This window comes from Megalobrama amblycephala, linkage group LG18 (genome assembly GCF_018812025.1).
Source record: "Megalobrama amblycephala isolate DHTTF-2021 linkage group LG18, ASM1881202v1, whole genome shotgun sequence".
NCBI classification, from domain to species: domain Eukaryota; kingdom Metazoa; phylum Chordata; class Actinopteri; order Cypriniformes; family Xenocyprididae; genus Megalobrama; species Megalobrama amblycephala.
The window spans coordinates 38,524,544-38,541,808 of NC_063061.1; positions in this window are offsets into that span (position 1 = coordinate 38,524,544).

The following is a 17,265-nucleotide window of genomic DNA, read 5'->3' on the forward strand; positions in this document are numbered from 1 at the left end:
TCCAGCCAGTGAGTCTACTACAGAGCCCGCTCCAGCCAGTGAGTCTACTACAGAGCCCGCTCCAGCCAGTGAGTCTACTACAGAGCCCGCTCCAGCCAGTGAGTCTACTACAGAGCACGCTGCCGTCCCAGAGCAGCCCCAGCCTGGGCACGCTGCCGTCCCAGAGCAGCCCCAGTCTGAGCCCGCTGCCGTCCCTGAGTCCTCCGCTCTCCCTGATACGGCCACGGAGACCGTTACCGAGCTGTCCGCTCCCCTTGATACGGCCACGGAGGCCGTCACCGAGCTGTCCGCTCTCTCTGATACGGCCACGGAGGCCGTCACCGAGCTGTCCGCTCTCTCTGATATGGCCATGAAGCACCCTTGGCCTACTGCCCTGCCGCCGTCCAAGCCTTCTGCTCTGCCGCCACGCCCAGATCTTCTGTCCTGCGCCGTCAACCAAGCCGTCTGTCCTGCCACCGTCGTCCAGGCTTCCTGCCCTGCTGCCACTGCCCCGGCCGTTGGAACCGTTGGAACCCGCCTGGTCAGTTCCGCCAGCACCGCCCTGGCACTCAGCCAGGATTCCAGAGGCGCTGGCACCAGTCTGGTCAGTTCCTCCAGCACCACCCTGGCACCCAGCCAGGACTCTAGAACCGCTGGAACCAGCCTGGTCAGTTCCTCCAGCACCACCCTGGCTATCAGTTGGGGACCCTGGATCTGGCCCACCATCCCTCCCCCTGATCCTCCTCCTGTCCACCTCCCTCCTGAGTTTTTTTTTGTGTTTTTGTTTTTGTCTGGTGGAGCGTCTGGTAGCCGCTCCTTTGAGGGGGGGTAATGTCACGATCACCTGTGAGAGTGCCTTCAGCCTCTAGAGGGCACTCCTTCCCGGACTCATTGTTTCACTCATTTCATGAACTACATTTCCCATATACACTCCCTGGACTAATTACCATTCATCATTGCACCCAGCTGTTTTGTGTTTGTTAATTAGTGTTTGTCTATTTAATCTCAGTTGTGTCTGTCCCTGGTTGTGGTTCGTTGTATTTGTTACGTGCACTGTTTATATCTCTGGCTTGTTGTTTTGTGGACTGATTACCTGGATTTTGACCTCTTGCCTGCCTTGGATTACGTTTCTGGACTCCCCAATAAATACTTATGCTGCACTTGGATCTGTTACATCTTGTTCTTGTGCACCCGTGACACACTTAGACTCACACACACTCACGCTCACACACACACTCACTCATATACACACTCACACACACACACACACACACACACACACACACACTCTCACTCACACGCTCATATACACACTCACACACACTCACACATACACACACTCATACACTCAGACTCACACTCGCACTTATACACACTCGCTCACACACTCATATACACACACACACTCACACACACACACACACACACACACACACACACACACACACACACACACACACACACACACTCACACACTCTTGCTCGCACACACCTACTCTCACTCCAAGACACACACACACTCACGTACACACTCACTCAAACACACACACTTTGACACATACACTCACTCACTCACTCATACACACATTCACTCTTTTACACACACACACACACACACTCACACTCACACTCACTCACTCACACATTCACTCTCTTACTTACACACTCACACTTCTGAGTTTGTGCACGTTTCTCTCAGCATGTATCCGGTGAGGTGCTCAGGTTAGCTTTATTGTGGCTTTATGATCCTCGACCTGCTGTTAGACTCATAAAACACAAGACGGAGGATCCTAATTACAGCAGAATAAGAGAGACAGACAGGGAAAGCGTCTCTCCCTCTCATTGTCACGCATGTGCCATCCGATCATCGATCACACGCTCCCTCCACCATCAACAGAGACTCTCAGAGAATAAATGTGGATGTGCATCTGATAAACTACAGCATCGGGTCAGTCCAAAGTGAAGCGGGTCAAAACCTGCTTCTGACGTCACTGGTGACAGATCCAGAAATGAACATCATCTGTGTGTGAACATTCTCAGGGTTATTATCGTGAACTAAAACTATTCAAATATTTCTGGTGATTGAAATAAAGCTCAAATAAAAACTACATAAATATTAGGTGAAAAACTTAACATAAATAAGTGAAATAAATAGAGTAGTATAGTACTAAAATGATTAACTGGAAATTAATAAAAACTAAAACTGAAATAAAAATAAATTAAACCTAAATAGCAATGTTAAAAAAAGTGAATAAAATGACAAAAGCACAAAGAAATTCTTAAAAGTGAAAAAAAGAGCAAACAAAATGATTGAAAAAAAAAAAAATAAATAAATAAATATTAGTGTAAAAACTTAAACTAAACAAAAATTAGAAATGTTGCCGTAACTGGAAATACATAAAAATCTGAAATAAAAATAAATTAAACCTAAATAGCAATATTAAAAAAAACGAATAAAATGACAAAAGCACAAAGAAATTATTAAAAATGAAACAAAAATGAACAATGAAAACAACTGAAATAAAATAAAATATAAACATTAGGGTAAAAACTTAAACTAAATGAAAATTATAACTGGAAATGCATAAAAACTAAAACTGAAATAAAAATAAATTAAACCTAAATAGCAATATTAAAAAAAACTAATAAAATGACAAAAGCACAAAGAAATTCTTAAAAGTGAAAAAAAAGCAAACAAAATGATTGAAAAAAAAAAATAAATATAAATATTAGTGTAAAAACTTAAACTAAACAAAAATTAGAAATGTTGCTGTAATTGGAAATACATAAAAACTAAAACTGAAATAAAAATAAATTAAACCTAAATAGCAATATTAAAAAAAACGAATAAAATGACAAAAGCACAAAGAAATGATTAAAAATGAAAACAAAAATGAACAATGAAAACAACTAAAATAAAATAAAATAAAATATAAATATTAGGGTAAAAACTTAAACTAAATGAAAATTATGTAACTGGAAATGCATAAAAACTAAAACTGAAATAAAATTAAATGAATCCTAAATGGTACTTTTTAAAAAACTAAAATGAAATAAAATAAAATATTAGTCAAAATACTTAAACTAAATGAAAATTAGAAACATTTCAGTTGAAATTAAAGCACTAAAATGATGAACTGTAAATAAATAAAAACTAAAACTGAAAAATAAATTAAACCTAAATAAAAATATTTAAAAAAAATTATAAAATGACAAAAGCACATAACAAAATTACTAAAAATTAACATGAAAACTAAAACTATAAAAACTCATTCAAAATATTAATTAATATTATAAGAAAACTAAATAAATTTATATATAACGGCTTCATGAAGCGACACTAATAGGAAGGTTTTGGGTTCGATATGAACTTAGAAAATATTAATAAGCAATGTTTATGTCATTTTGTTTCATCATAAATGTCTTAAGCACATAATTCTAGTGACTTTAACACTGATCATAATCCTGCAGTCCTACATCCATCATAAGTGCCACACACAGACTGTCACTGAATCCGGAGCGTTTCTGTAATCACAGTAGTTTGTGCACAGAACGTCTGACAAACACCGGTGTTTCTGAGCATTTACACAGAGATACTCTCTGACAAACACAGATGTTTCCACCGACACATCTGCACATGATGGAGCTCTGCTTCACTCGAGTTTACAGCGGATGTTTCTCCTTCTGAGTTACCTCAGTTTACCTGCGTGGCCTCAACAAATAACACAAGATCCGCTACGCAAACAGTGACTGTAGTGCATGTATTTACTGACGGATCTTCGATTTGAGTGTTTGCTAAAGGTCACTGTGAGTTTCCGCTGCAACCTGCTGTAGCGTTTTACTCTCGAGCCTCGGAGGACACAGCTATTCCTCAATCAAATCTCAGGAGACTTTTTTCTGCTGTTCCTCCTAAAATAATATAGAAATATGTACACCGCTCAGAACTATAAAAACACAGGAAAGCTATGAGATATTAAGAAATCTCATCTGTGATTTCTCTTTCCAGTGGAGCGACACAGAGTCAACAAGCTTCACAGACCAAAAACAGACACAAACTCTAGAACTTCACACATATGAAAGGGGGATATGAGGTGTGTGTGTAGGCGGCTGGTGAAATGAGGTGTCACAGAGCACTTGCATCCCTCCATGCTGCCATGAGCACCTTCATAGGGCACACCTGCACACACACACACGTAATGACCCATGTGTGACTATCCTCCCAGCTGGTGCTCCCTAAATAGGCTGCTCCTACAAAACCAGTGACCCCAGCACCTCCTCTCCTCCCCTTTTGAACACGACACACACACACACACACACACACACACACACGCACGCACACACACACACACCTAAATGGGTACATTGCACTATATTCAATAGATTTTACAGCTAGTTATAAATACTATATCCTAACCCTTACCTACAGCCAAAACTGAAGAGAAAACGTTATACAGTACAGGCCAAAAGTTTGGAACCACTAAGATTTTTAATGTTTTTAAAAGAAGTTTCGTCTGCTCACCAAGGCTACATTTATTTAATTAAAAATACAGTAAAAAACAGTAATATTGTGAAATGTTATTACAATTTAAAATAACTGTGTACTATTTGAATATATTTCACAAAGTAATTTATTCCTGTGATGCAAAGCTGAATTTTCAGCATCGTTACTCCAGTCTTCAGTGTCACATGATCCTTCAGAAATCATTCTAATATGCTGATTTGCTGCTCAAGAAACATTTATGATTATTTTCAATGTTGAAAACAGTTGTGTACTTTTTTTTTCAGGATTCCTTGATGAATAGAAAGTTCAAAAGAACAGCATTTATCTGAAATACAAAGCTTCTGTAGCATTATACACTACCGTTCAAAAGTTTGGGGTCAGTAAGAATTTTTATTTTTATTTTTTTTAAAAGAAATTAAAGAAATGAATACTTTTATTCAGCAAGGATGCATTAAATCAATCAAAAGTGGCAGTAAAGACATTAATAATGTTACAAAAGATTAGATTTCAAATAAACACTGTTCTTTTGAACTTTCTATTCATCAAATAATCCTGAAAAAAAATACTGTACACAAATATTTTGTACAATTGTACACATTAAATGTTTCTTGAGCAGCAGATCAGCATATTAGAATGATTTCTGAAGGATCATGTGACACTGAAGACTGGAGTAACGATGCTGAAAATTCAGCTTTGATCACAGGAATAAATTACTTTGTCAAATATATTTAAATAGTACAGTTATTTGAAATTGTAATAATATTTCACAATATTACTGTTTTTTACTGTATTTTTAATTAAACAAATGTAGCCTTGGTGAGCAGACGAAACTTCTTTTAAAAACATTAAAAATCTTAGTGGTTCCAAACTTTTGGACTGTACTTTTTTTGACTTTATGACAGGGTTTGAACAGTTTTACCAATACATTTCCATGACTTTTCCATGACATTTGAGGCAAATATTCATGACATTCCATGAAAGTCTATGTATACATGTAAAATAAGAATAAAATGCATGTTTAAATTAATGCTACTATTAATTTTATACTATTATTTTTCTTAAATGGGTCCTTGATTCTGATTTCACTTGTTTAACTTTAGTTAGTGTGTTGATCATAAACAACATCTGCAAAGTTACGGCGCTCAAAGTTCAATGCAAAGGAGATATTTTCTTTTGCAGAAATTGCAATAAACGGCTGGTAGAGACTACAACGAGCTTCTTCCCGGGTTAGTGACATCACAAACCCTAAAATTTACATAAACCCCGCCCTCAAGAACAATCAACAAAGGGGGCGGGGCCATGTTGGGCTGCTTTAGAGAAGAGGAAGAGTTGTTGTAGTCGAGTGTTGTTGTCATGCCGTCATTTTACGCCGGACTGCTTCACAAATGAGGGTCAATTCAACACAAAAGATGAACATGACGGCACATGCTAGTGGATGAGTTGAATCAACTCCACAGCAACTACATCAATTTATCCACTAACCATTCAGAAACGTCTAAAAGTTGTAACTTCTTCCTGAGTCTCTCCATCAGTGTCGACTCCGGTTTGAACAATGTAAGGCTGAACACTTTCCTCATTTTGGCTGTGTGAGATTCTCCAGCTTTGTTGTTGTTGAGCTGTTAAAGCTCCGCCCTCTTCTGGAAAGGGGGCGGGAGCAGCAGCTCATTTAAATTTAAAGGGACACACACAAAAACAGCGTGTTTTTGCTCACACCCAAATAGGGGCAAATTTGACAAGCTATAATAAATGATCTGTGGGGGATTTTGAGCTCAAACTTCAAAGACACATTCTGGGGCATTATAGGTCCCCTTTAATAATAAATGCAAGCTGCAATCGTGCCACACATAGAACATAATGTTACGTGACTGAATGGCAGATTTGATCCCAAAATATGGTTAAGCTGTGGTTTAAAACTGACACTAGGCTGAAATATCACTTCTGTTACTGGCTGATGCTGATAATCTCAAATGGGCCGAATATCAGTCAATCAATCAGATTTGCTTTTAGATTTTTCTATAACTAATCTGTTCATTTTAGTTAATGCACTGTCAACTAACATTTTTAGGTTAATAACTGCTGTAAAACTACACAGTTCATGTTAGTTAATGCACTAACTAATGAGTAACGTGTTTGTCTACAGGTGTTCTTCATGTCTTATTCAGCTGCAAATGTTTGCGTGAGTTGTTTGCTCTCCGTCACCACAAACGTCTGATCCAAACCAAGTTTTGAACAAGCGCACTGGACATAAAACAACACTTCATTTACAACTGGAACACGTGCGCTTGCATAACAGCGAGGAGTTTGACGAGCACACCCACACAAAAGTGCCATTTTATTGCAATTACAGCGTCATTTTCAGATCTCTAACCACAAGCCAGTGGAGATGTGCGAATGAAAGACTGCGACGGACGGATGTGTGTGTGTTAATGGACTGGATGGTTCGGGTGACCTCGCTGCAGGTGCATGAACAGCTCTGATGCTGCGGAGGTCAGTCAACGCCTTCCACAGAAAAAAGAGATGAAACAAAAATAAAATAAACAAATAAACCAACCGATTTCGACAGCTGCCAATACATCACTTAGTGTTTACTGCTTTGACTTTTAGGGTAACAATCCAAAGCTGCCAAATGCGTAATTAGGACGTCTGATTTTAACCGCGCGCACAGGAACGGACAGAACGGGCCGTTTAAACACAAGCAGCGGTCCAAAGGTTAATTACAGCCGCTGCGCGAGACGTTTAGACGAAATCAATGTCTATTACAACGCAAAGCCAATGGATTCTGATTAACTGAAGCACGGTCAAACATGTTTTTGCTTGTCATCACGTCATTTTACTCCAACGATGTGCCAAAAGAACCAACTTTATAGCTCAAAATGTAACTTCTCTCAGTCAATTTATGTTTCTAAAACACAATTAAATATTCACTAAAAATATATATTTGGAGGAGAAACTTCAGTGCATCTGAAACTACTAGTCAAACATGTTTTTGCTTTACAAATTCACAGGTTATGCAGTACAGCACAGTTTTACCATGGTTAAATTATGGGTCAAATATGGCTAAACCCAACTATTGGGTTAAAAATTTTATTAAAAAAAAAAATAACCCAATGGTTGAGTTTAAAAAACAACCCAAGTTGGGGTGAAAATGGACAAACCCAGCGATTCAACATTTATTAATAAGCAATTTAATAAATGTTTATTGTTTAATTAACATTCATTAAACTTAATAAATGTTCATTTATTAAACATTAATTTTGGGTTCATTTTAAGCAAGCAATACAGTCATTTTTAAACAGTAGTTGAGTTAAAAACAACCCAAACGCTGGGTCAAAACAACCCAAACACTGGGTCAAAACAACCCAAACACTGGGTTAAAACAACCCAACCGATACGCTGGGTCAAAACAACCCAATTGCTGGGTCAAAACAACGCAATTGCTGGGTTAAAACAACCCAATCGCTGCCTCATAACAACCCAAATGCTGGGTCGAAATAACCCACTCGCTGGGTTAAAACAACCCAACCGATACGCTGGGTCAAAACAACCCAATTGCTGGGTTAAAACAACCCAATCGCTGCCTCATAACAACCCAAACGCTGGGTCGAAATAACCCACTCGCTGGGTCAAAACATCCCACTTGCTGGGTTGAAAAAAAAAACACCACTGGATTAAAACCACCCAAACACTGGGTCAAAACAACCCATTCACTGGGTTAAAACAACCCAACCGATACACTGGGTCAAAACAACCCAATTGCTGGGTCAAAACAACCCAAATGCTGGGTTAAAATAACCCACTCGCTGGGTCAAAACAACCCAACCGATACGCTGGGTTAAAACAACCCAACTGATACGCTGGGTCAAAACAACCCAATCGCAGGGTCAAAACAACCCAAATGCTGGGTTAAAATAACCCACTCGCTGGGTCAAAACATCACTATCACTGGGTTGAAAAAAACAAACAAACAAACAAAAAAACACCTCTGGGTTAAAACCAACCAAACACTGGGTTAAAACATCCCATTCTCTGAGTCAAAAAACAACCCAATCGCTGGGTCAAAACAATCCATTCACTGGGTTAAAACAACCCAACCAATACGCTGGGTCAAAACAACCCAATCGATGTCTCAAAACAACCCAAAGGCTGGGTTAAAATAACCCACTCGCTGGGTCAAAACAACCCAACCGATACACTGGGTCAAAACAACCCAATTGCTGTCTCAAAACAACCCAATCACTGGGTTAAAATTAACCCACTCGCTGGGTCAAAACATCCCAATCACTGGGTTGAAAAAAAAAAAAAAAAACACCTCTGGGTTAAAACCACCCAAACACTGGGTTAAAACATCCCATTCACTGAGTCAAAAAACAACTCAAACACTGGGTCAGAACAACCCAATCGCTGTCTCAAAACAGACCACTTGCTGGATTGAAAAAAAAAAATACCACTGGGTTAAAACCACCCAAACACTGGGTCAAAACAACCCAATTGCTGGGTTAAAACAACCCATTAACTCAGTTAAAACAACCCAATCGCTGTGTCAAACCATCCCATTCGCTGGGTTTGTCCATTTTCAACCCAACTTGGGTTATTTTTAACCCAGCATTTCTTAGAGTGTAGATTACTTGGCACTATATAATATATAAATGAATAAGCGTGGGAATCAACTTAACCATGGTAAAATCACTGTAACGCACAACCTGTCATATTGCTTTGAATAAACTACACCAGATTCATTTGTAATCAGATTCAAATTTAGAATGGACAAAAAGAAAATACTCATTTTCTGATTTTGCATGGCAAATTCACAAGTTATGCATTACAGCACAATTTTACAATCGTTAAAAAGGCTTCACATTGTAACCATCTTAACCGTGGTAAAATCATAACGTCATATTGGTTTAATAAACTGTCAGATTAATTTGCAATCAGAATAAAATGTAGAAAAGACAAAGAAAAAATTAGATAAATGCGTCAGAATTGTTTCTGTTTTCGCACATCAAACGAAGAAACTGTAATGCAAAGAAAAATTGCTCCATCAATGCTCAGTGAACATTATTGCTTTATAGTTATTTCAATAAATACATGAACAAACTTGAGACCACACCGCTTCCGATCGCTCTCTTTCATCCAGACACAGCGTCCGCACCCCCATCCTCCTACAAGAGGAATTACACAATATCTATCCAGACCTATTTAACCACATGATCGATGTCTCCCATCAAACGCAGCCCAAACTCTCTGACCTTTGCATTCATCTGAGGGTTGCACACGATTGCAGCAGGCATGACGACAGGACGGAGCTGGAGTTTGTGTTAAGATCAAACTGTTTCAGTTCTGTGATTATTTGTGCACATAATTGGACCAAACACTAGATATTATATCGCAAAGATTAAAGCGCATCCACACACACAAACGCTCAAGCTTTCACATTGTTAGGGACACATAGGGTATAAAAAAAGAATAAAAGACATAGTATTATACAAAAAAAAAATACTATGAAAGTCAATGGGGACCATTCTTCAAAATATCCTTTGTGTTCAGCAGAAATAGTGTTCATACAGGCTAAATGATGTCATTTTTGGATGAACTATCCCTTTAAGATTCTGACTTTTAATGTGCCTGAAGTCCAATGCATTTTCTCGTGCAGCAGAGACGTGTGAAACAGCAGTAAAAACAGCAGAGACAACACGACAGATGAAGCCTTACAGTCAAACAACACGTCTCTGAGCCTCTGAACCGCTCAGACGGCATTAATACACACGATAAGGTAATAATTCAAACCTCCAAACATGTCAGACACACGCAAACTCCTTCCGATGGTTATCGGCGAGAAACGCACAGGAGAGAAAGAGAATTGAATTAAATAAGAGAAGTGGGGGTGATATCACACATCCAAACGTGTGTCATTGAAGCTGGTTTCCTGATAATCGCAGCGGTGCGCGTTTTGACAAGTCAAATGTGTTACATTTTACCCAGAGTGCAACGCTGCAGTCGGAGTGTGACAACTATGCAAATTACAATAGTTTGATCCAGCACACTTTTCTCACTTCGACTAGACTCACATTAAAGCACAGAAAGAAATTTATGAATAAACCCACAGGAAAGGAAAAAAAATTAAAAATAAAATCTTTCTTGATGAAATCGGGAACTCCACCAGAGTTTCAGAAGAGATCCTCTCAGCTTCTCAAACTGTGCTCACATCTGAAAATCTGCAATTGAAAGTTAGAGATCTCAATATGAAGTCAAAAGCGTCTCGAATGATCCACTTTTAATTTACAGCTTTAAAGTGATGACAATGAATGACTCATTCGAGGATTTTTAGGAGAAATGTCCAAGAAAAAGTCCATTAAGTTCCCTGAGCTATAAAAGAGCATCATCTGAGTAATTTTCCTCTGGCATATCATGCATCTTCTGCAAGAGTACAGAATCTCCAGATCAAAACACAGGCGAAGAAGAAGCAGAAACAAGCGACTGAAGCGTCGCTGACACATGTCAATTATTAACGCGATCAGTAAACATTAAACAGCATGTAAATCGAAACTGCCTGACGTTACTGAATGAAATATCGTTGTTTTTACCAGTTAATCAGTAGGCTTTGATCGATTATTCAGCTTTTGCAATTAAAGTATTGAGTTATACCTGTTCTAACTAATAAAATAAGGAAATCACTTCAGTTTTTGAAAAATGTCTTTGTAATGAACTTTGTGACTGGAACTGTTTTTATTAAGGCTGGGCATTGACACTAAATTTCTATTCATAAGCTTGCAATTCGATTCTGATGCAAATTTAGTTTGATTTATTTGGATATATATCAGGCACAGAACACAATTTTGAAAGCTTGTTTCCGCCAGGAGACATAAAAAATAAAAATTTAATTGCGACTTCTCACAATTATGACTTTTTTCCTCTAAAATATAAAGTTTTATATTACTTAAAGGTGCCCTAGAATCAAAAATTTAATTTACCTTGGCATAGTTGAATAACAAGAGTTCAGTACATGGAAATGACATACAGTGAGTTTCAAACTCCATTGTTTCCTCCTCCTTATGTAAATCTCATTTGTTTAAAAGACTTCCGGAAAACAGTCGGATCTCAACATAACACCTGTTACGTAACAGTCGGGATCATTAATATGTATGACCCCAATATTTGCATATGCAAGCCCATTCAACGCATTAGACTAGGAAAGGCAGTATTAACGTCTGGATCTGTGCACAGACAAGGTAAGCAAGCAAGAACAACAGCGAAAAATGGCAGATGGAGCAATAATAACTGACATGATCCATGATAACATGATATTTTTAGTGATATTTGTAAATTGTCTTTCTAAATGTTTCGTTAGCATGTTGCTAATGTACTGTTAAATGTGGATAAAGTTACCATCGTTTCTTACTGTATTCACGGAGACAAGAGCCGTCGCTATTTTCATTTTTAAACACGTGCAGTCTGTATAATTCATAAACACAACTTCATTCTTTATAAATCTCTCCAACAGTGTGTAATGTTAGCTTTAGCCATGGAGCACTATCAAACTCATTCAGAATCAAATGTAAACATCCAAATAAATACTTTACTCACATAATTCAAAGCATGCATACAGTATGCATGACGAACATCTTGTAAAGATCCATTTGAGGGTTATATTAGCTGTGTAAACTTTGTTTATGTGATGTATATATAGTCGAGAGCTCGTGGGGCAGAGGGAGCGCATCTCTTAAAGGGGCCGTGCTGAAAAAATCAGTGCATAGTTAACGATGCCCCAAAATAGGCAGTTAAAAAAATTAATTTAAAAAAATCTATGGGGTATTTTGAGCTGAAACTTCACAGACACATTCAGGGGACACCTTAGACTTATATTACATCTTATAAAAAAACAATCTAGGGCACCTTTAATATCTCACAAAAACTCAGAACTGTGAGGCTGCAATTATCGTTTTTATTTTTTATTCCGTGGCAGAAACGAGCTTCCATAGTGTGTACACCAGCGGACGAGATCGTTCTGTTTATTCTAAGTTTTGTTGTCTGTCGGTTTAAATGCTTGCACTCTTTTAAGTTGAATAGATTCTGAATGTCTGTCAATGTTTTTATCATTCATCATCTGGATAAAATCATTCTGAAAGTGATTTCAGCGATATCATTTCTCTGTGTCGTTATTGTTATAGTTGTGCTGTGAACTCTGCTATTCTTAAAGAATTAGAATGATTATTAATTAAAATGTTATAGTTATCGTTAGTTATCGTCCTAAGTGTGAAAGGGTGAAATCATTTTTTTTTTGTGTGAAATTGATCAAAATTAAGTGAGTTTATGCAAGTAAAATGGGAAAAAAGCTTATTTTGATCAGTTTCTCAGAAAACAAGACTTCATATCTTACGTCATTTTGCATCACAAGTATATGCATCTTGATTTAAAACAGACTGACTAAGAAAATCACACTTTGCAGTGAATATTTTATAACTTCAAAGCACCTTATAAATTCTTAATATTAGATACTTAGAATTTGACATCATTTTCATCTCATAATTATCAGCTTCTGAAATACTGCAATGAAAGAGCAACATCTGAGCAATTTTCCTGTGGGATCTCATGTTGTTGTAACTATTGTGGTGAAAGACTGCAAAAATGACTTTCTTCCTCAGTGTTTTTGTCCTTTTTTTCCCAGTACAAATATCTAAACATTCTTAATTCAAAATACATTCACTGGAGAAACAAAATGACTGAAGATAAATTTCTCCAAAAAAGGGACTTCTCAAAATTAAGTGAGTTTATGCTTAAAAAAGACTTTAATTCAAATGGCAAAAAACAATGTCTTTTGATCAATTTCATATCTTACGTCATTTCGCATCTCAAATAAATGCATGTTGATTTAAAACAAGATGAAAATCACATTTTGCAGTGAACTTTCAAAGTACCTTATAAATTGTTAATATTACACTCTAAGAAATGTTGGGTTGTTTCAACCCATGTTTGGGTCATACAGACAAACCCGACCATTGGGTTTAAAAATGTTATAAAAAAAAAAAATTAAACCAAAGTTTGTTTGTCTATATTTGACTCAACCATGGGTTGAAACAACCCAGCACTTGTTAGAGTGTAGAAACAGTTTGTAGTCAATAATTTTATCCGTTAAAACTCATCTCCAAAATGACATATTTAAACATTTTTCAAACTTTCTTCATGCCTTAAAATAGCATGAATGTAACTCTACACCATTGCCTCATTTAGTATACATGGTTCTATGAATATGAAAATTAGCCCCGCCTCCACTCACTCACTCCAGCTCAGAGATCCACATGTTGATCATCACATGTTGACGTGATTGGTTACAAGGTAGTTTTTGACATTTTTGGTTTGTCTTTGGTTCACTGTCATTTTAAGGAGAAAATACTCAGCAATAGTGTTGACTTATGAATTTGCCTTAAAGGGAACCCATTATGCAAAATTCACTTTTTGCATGGTATTTGGACATAAATGTGTGTTGGCAGTGTGTGTACACAACCACCCTATAGTGATAAAAATCCACCCACTCCTTTTTTTCCCCCTCAACTCTACTGAAATTCGTTTATGTCTGTTCAAATCATTTCACACCGGACTGCTTTGTGGACAAATGTCAATACAAAGGGACAATACAAAACAGAGGTTGTGCTAAAAATGTGTTACTCAAGGATAGATCAGTAAAAACTGTTCGAGATCCAGCTTACAGTCTCCAGAGTGATACTGGATACGGCAGTAATGAAGGTGAGAGCACTTTATTACAGTTCATTGGAGTTGATTTACGGATATAACGCTTACCAGTTTAAACACCACCCGTAAAGGCATACGGTCTGTCTATATTTGTTTACTGTTAGTTGTAACGAGTGTTTCTGTGTTCTTCGCTGTGTATGTTGATGATAATGCAAGTGAGAGAGAGAGAGAGTTTATGGATAATATTTTAATGCACACTTGCACTGTGTTTTATTAAGCTCTTACAGTGATTTTCTAAAGTGAAAATGGACGCTTCAAATTTTGTGTGAAGTACAATAAACGTTATGAACCTCATCTGTAAACTGGCCTGTACTAATATAGTGGATAAAAACAAGAAGACAATATAACCGTAATTAAACTAAACTATACCTGTTCTATCTCCATGCAGCATATATTCACAGTTTCTGACATTATAGTCCATCCTGACTGACTTCTGACACTGGAGAATGAGCTCTTGAAGCTCCGCCCCTCTTAGGCCAAGCACAGCAGCTCATTTGCATTTAAAGGGCCCACACTGAAACAGCGTGTTTTTGCTCAACCCCCAAAAGTGGCAATTTTAACATGCTATAAAAAATTATCTGTGAGGTATTTTGAGCTAAAAACTTCACATACACACTCTGGGGACATCAGAGACTTATTTTACATCTTGTAAAATGGGGCATAACAGGTCCCCTTTAATCATACCCAATTAAGAGTTTGAGGCGGAATTGGACCCTAATCTAAAGTGTGACCGCAAACTTTTCTTGGACAAATCTGCTATGATTTCTGAGGCGTCTCTGTAGACTAAAAGTCATTTAGCGAGAACCTGGTGGCTTTGACCTCCCCGTGACACCATCCTGTCCTTGTTTTGATGCAGTTTTCCTGCGTTTCCGTGCTGCCGTATTATGAATCCGCATGTAAACACACAGGTGGAGGGTTTGGGCCGCACAGGGACATCTCAAACTTATAAATACAGACGGAAATCTCATATATTCAGACAAGAGAGGTTGTGTTGACCCAACTCACGAGTGCTCGTACACACACACACACACACACACACACACCAGAGGATTAATGAGAGCTGCTATCAGCGCGTCTCTGCATCGCGGACACACGTTTCACGCTGTAAAGGTGAGGCTCTTCATCAAAGCGAACGTCACCCCCACCCTCCGATTTGGAGCCCATCCAGAAATGACAAAAACATCCGTCCAAGGAGTTTGTGGAATTACTGAATTAGCATCGCCTTCAAGTTTCGCCCCTTCCCCAAAACTCCCCCTCTCCGTCTGTCACACACACACGGGATTATTATTCATTAGAGCGTGGCGTACAGAAAGACTGCTGACACCCGCTCTCTACCCACACTGCACCGGGTCACTGAGTGCCGTCCCCACGGTAAGCAGGTACAGACACGCGGGCCATCTGTTTATCAAACGCTGACATGTCACAGAGTTAAGCAAACACTAGTGACAGACGAAAACCACTGGAAAGAAACGCAGAGATGAGACCAGAAGACACACACACACACCTGAGGAGGACGTTATTGCTCAGAGGTCTCATGAGACGTAATGGAGTTTCCAGGTATGTTTCACTGAAGCATCAAGTTCGTCTCAGATGTTTCTCATCCTAAAAGCAAAACTCCTCCAGTAAGATCAGCTCAAAGAAATTTCTGAGAAACTGGAGACTTTCCCATTTGATCTTTTTTGTGGTGTAAGAAAAACAATTGAAACATTACAGATGTCATTTGTAAATTGTGCTAAAAAAAAAAAAAAAAGGATTATCTATAAAATCTCTGGTAGGGACTACAACGAGCTTCTTCCCAGGTTAGTGACATCACAAACCCCAAAATTTACATAAACCCCGCCCCTGGGAACACTCAACAAAGGGGGTGTGGCCATGTTGGGCTGCTTTAGAGAAGAGGAAGAGTTGTTGTAGTAGAGTGTTGTTGTCATGCCGTCATTTTACGCCGGACTGCTTCACAAACGAGGGTCAATTCAACACAAAAGATGAACATGACGGCACATGCTAGTGGATGAGTTGAATCAACTCCACAGCAACTACATAAATTTATCCACTAACCATTCAGAAACGTCTAAAAGTTGTAACTTCTTCCTGAGTCTCTCCATCAGTGTCGACTCCGGTTTGAACAATGTAAGGCTGAACACTTTCGTCATTTTGGCTGCGTGAGATTCTCCAGCTTTGTTGTTGTTGAGCTGTTAAAGCTCCGCCCTCTTCTGGAAAGGGGGCGGGGAGCAGCAGCTCATTTGCATTTAAAGGGACACACACAAAAACGGCGTGTTTTTGCTCACATATATCCCTCAAGAAACTCATGTGACTTTACCTCAGCAGAGAATGTGATTGGATAACTGTACTAACCAGCGGACCAATCACATCGCAGGATCTCAAATGTTGTTTCGGTGGTTCTGAAATGCCTGAGTCAAAGTCTGTAAACAGAATGATTTGGTTTAATTCCCTCCTGAAGCGACTGTATTCCCAAACACCAACATCCGAACGCAAGAGAACATGACAGCGTTTATTGTGTTTCGGTCTGCCGCTCTGAGACAAAACTCATTCATGATGGAGGAAAAAAGAGGCTGATTGCAGCAAATTTTGCACCAATTTCCCAGGAAGTGACGATTTTGTTCTCTTGAACACATGGGACGGAAACGCTGCTTTATTCGCAAATGTTTTATGCGATATCACAATTTTGCGCGCAAGTTAAATTTGCAACAATGGATGGAAACATAGCTACTTCAAACCGATCTCACATTTAAATTTGAAAACAAAACTGCATAAAAATGCTAATTTCCTCCATTTTAGTCGTCAGTAAGACCATGAATGTTTAAACCCCCTGGGCCCTATTTTAACGATCTGAAACGCAAGTGTCAAAGCGCGAAGCGCAAGTAACTTTGTGGGCGGGTCTCGGCGCTGTTGCTATTTTCCCGGCGGGATAAATGGCTCTTGCGCCCGACGCAAATCTAAAATGGGTTGGTCTGAAGTAGCTTCATTATTCATAGGTGTGGTTTGGGCGTAACGTGAAATAAACCAATCAGAGTGTCATCTCC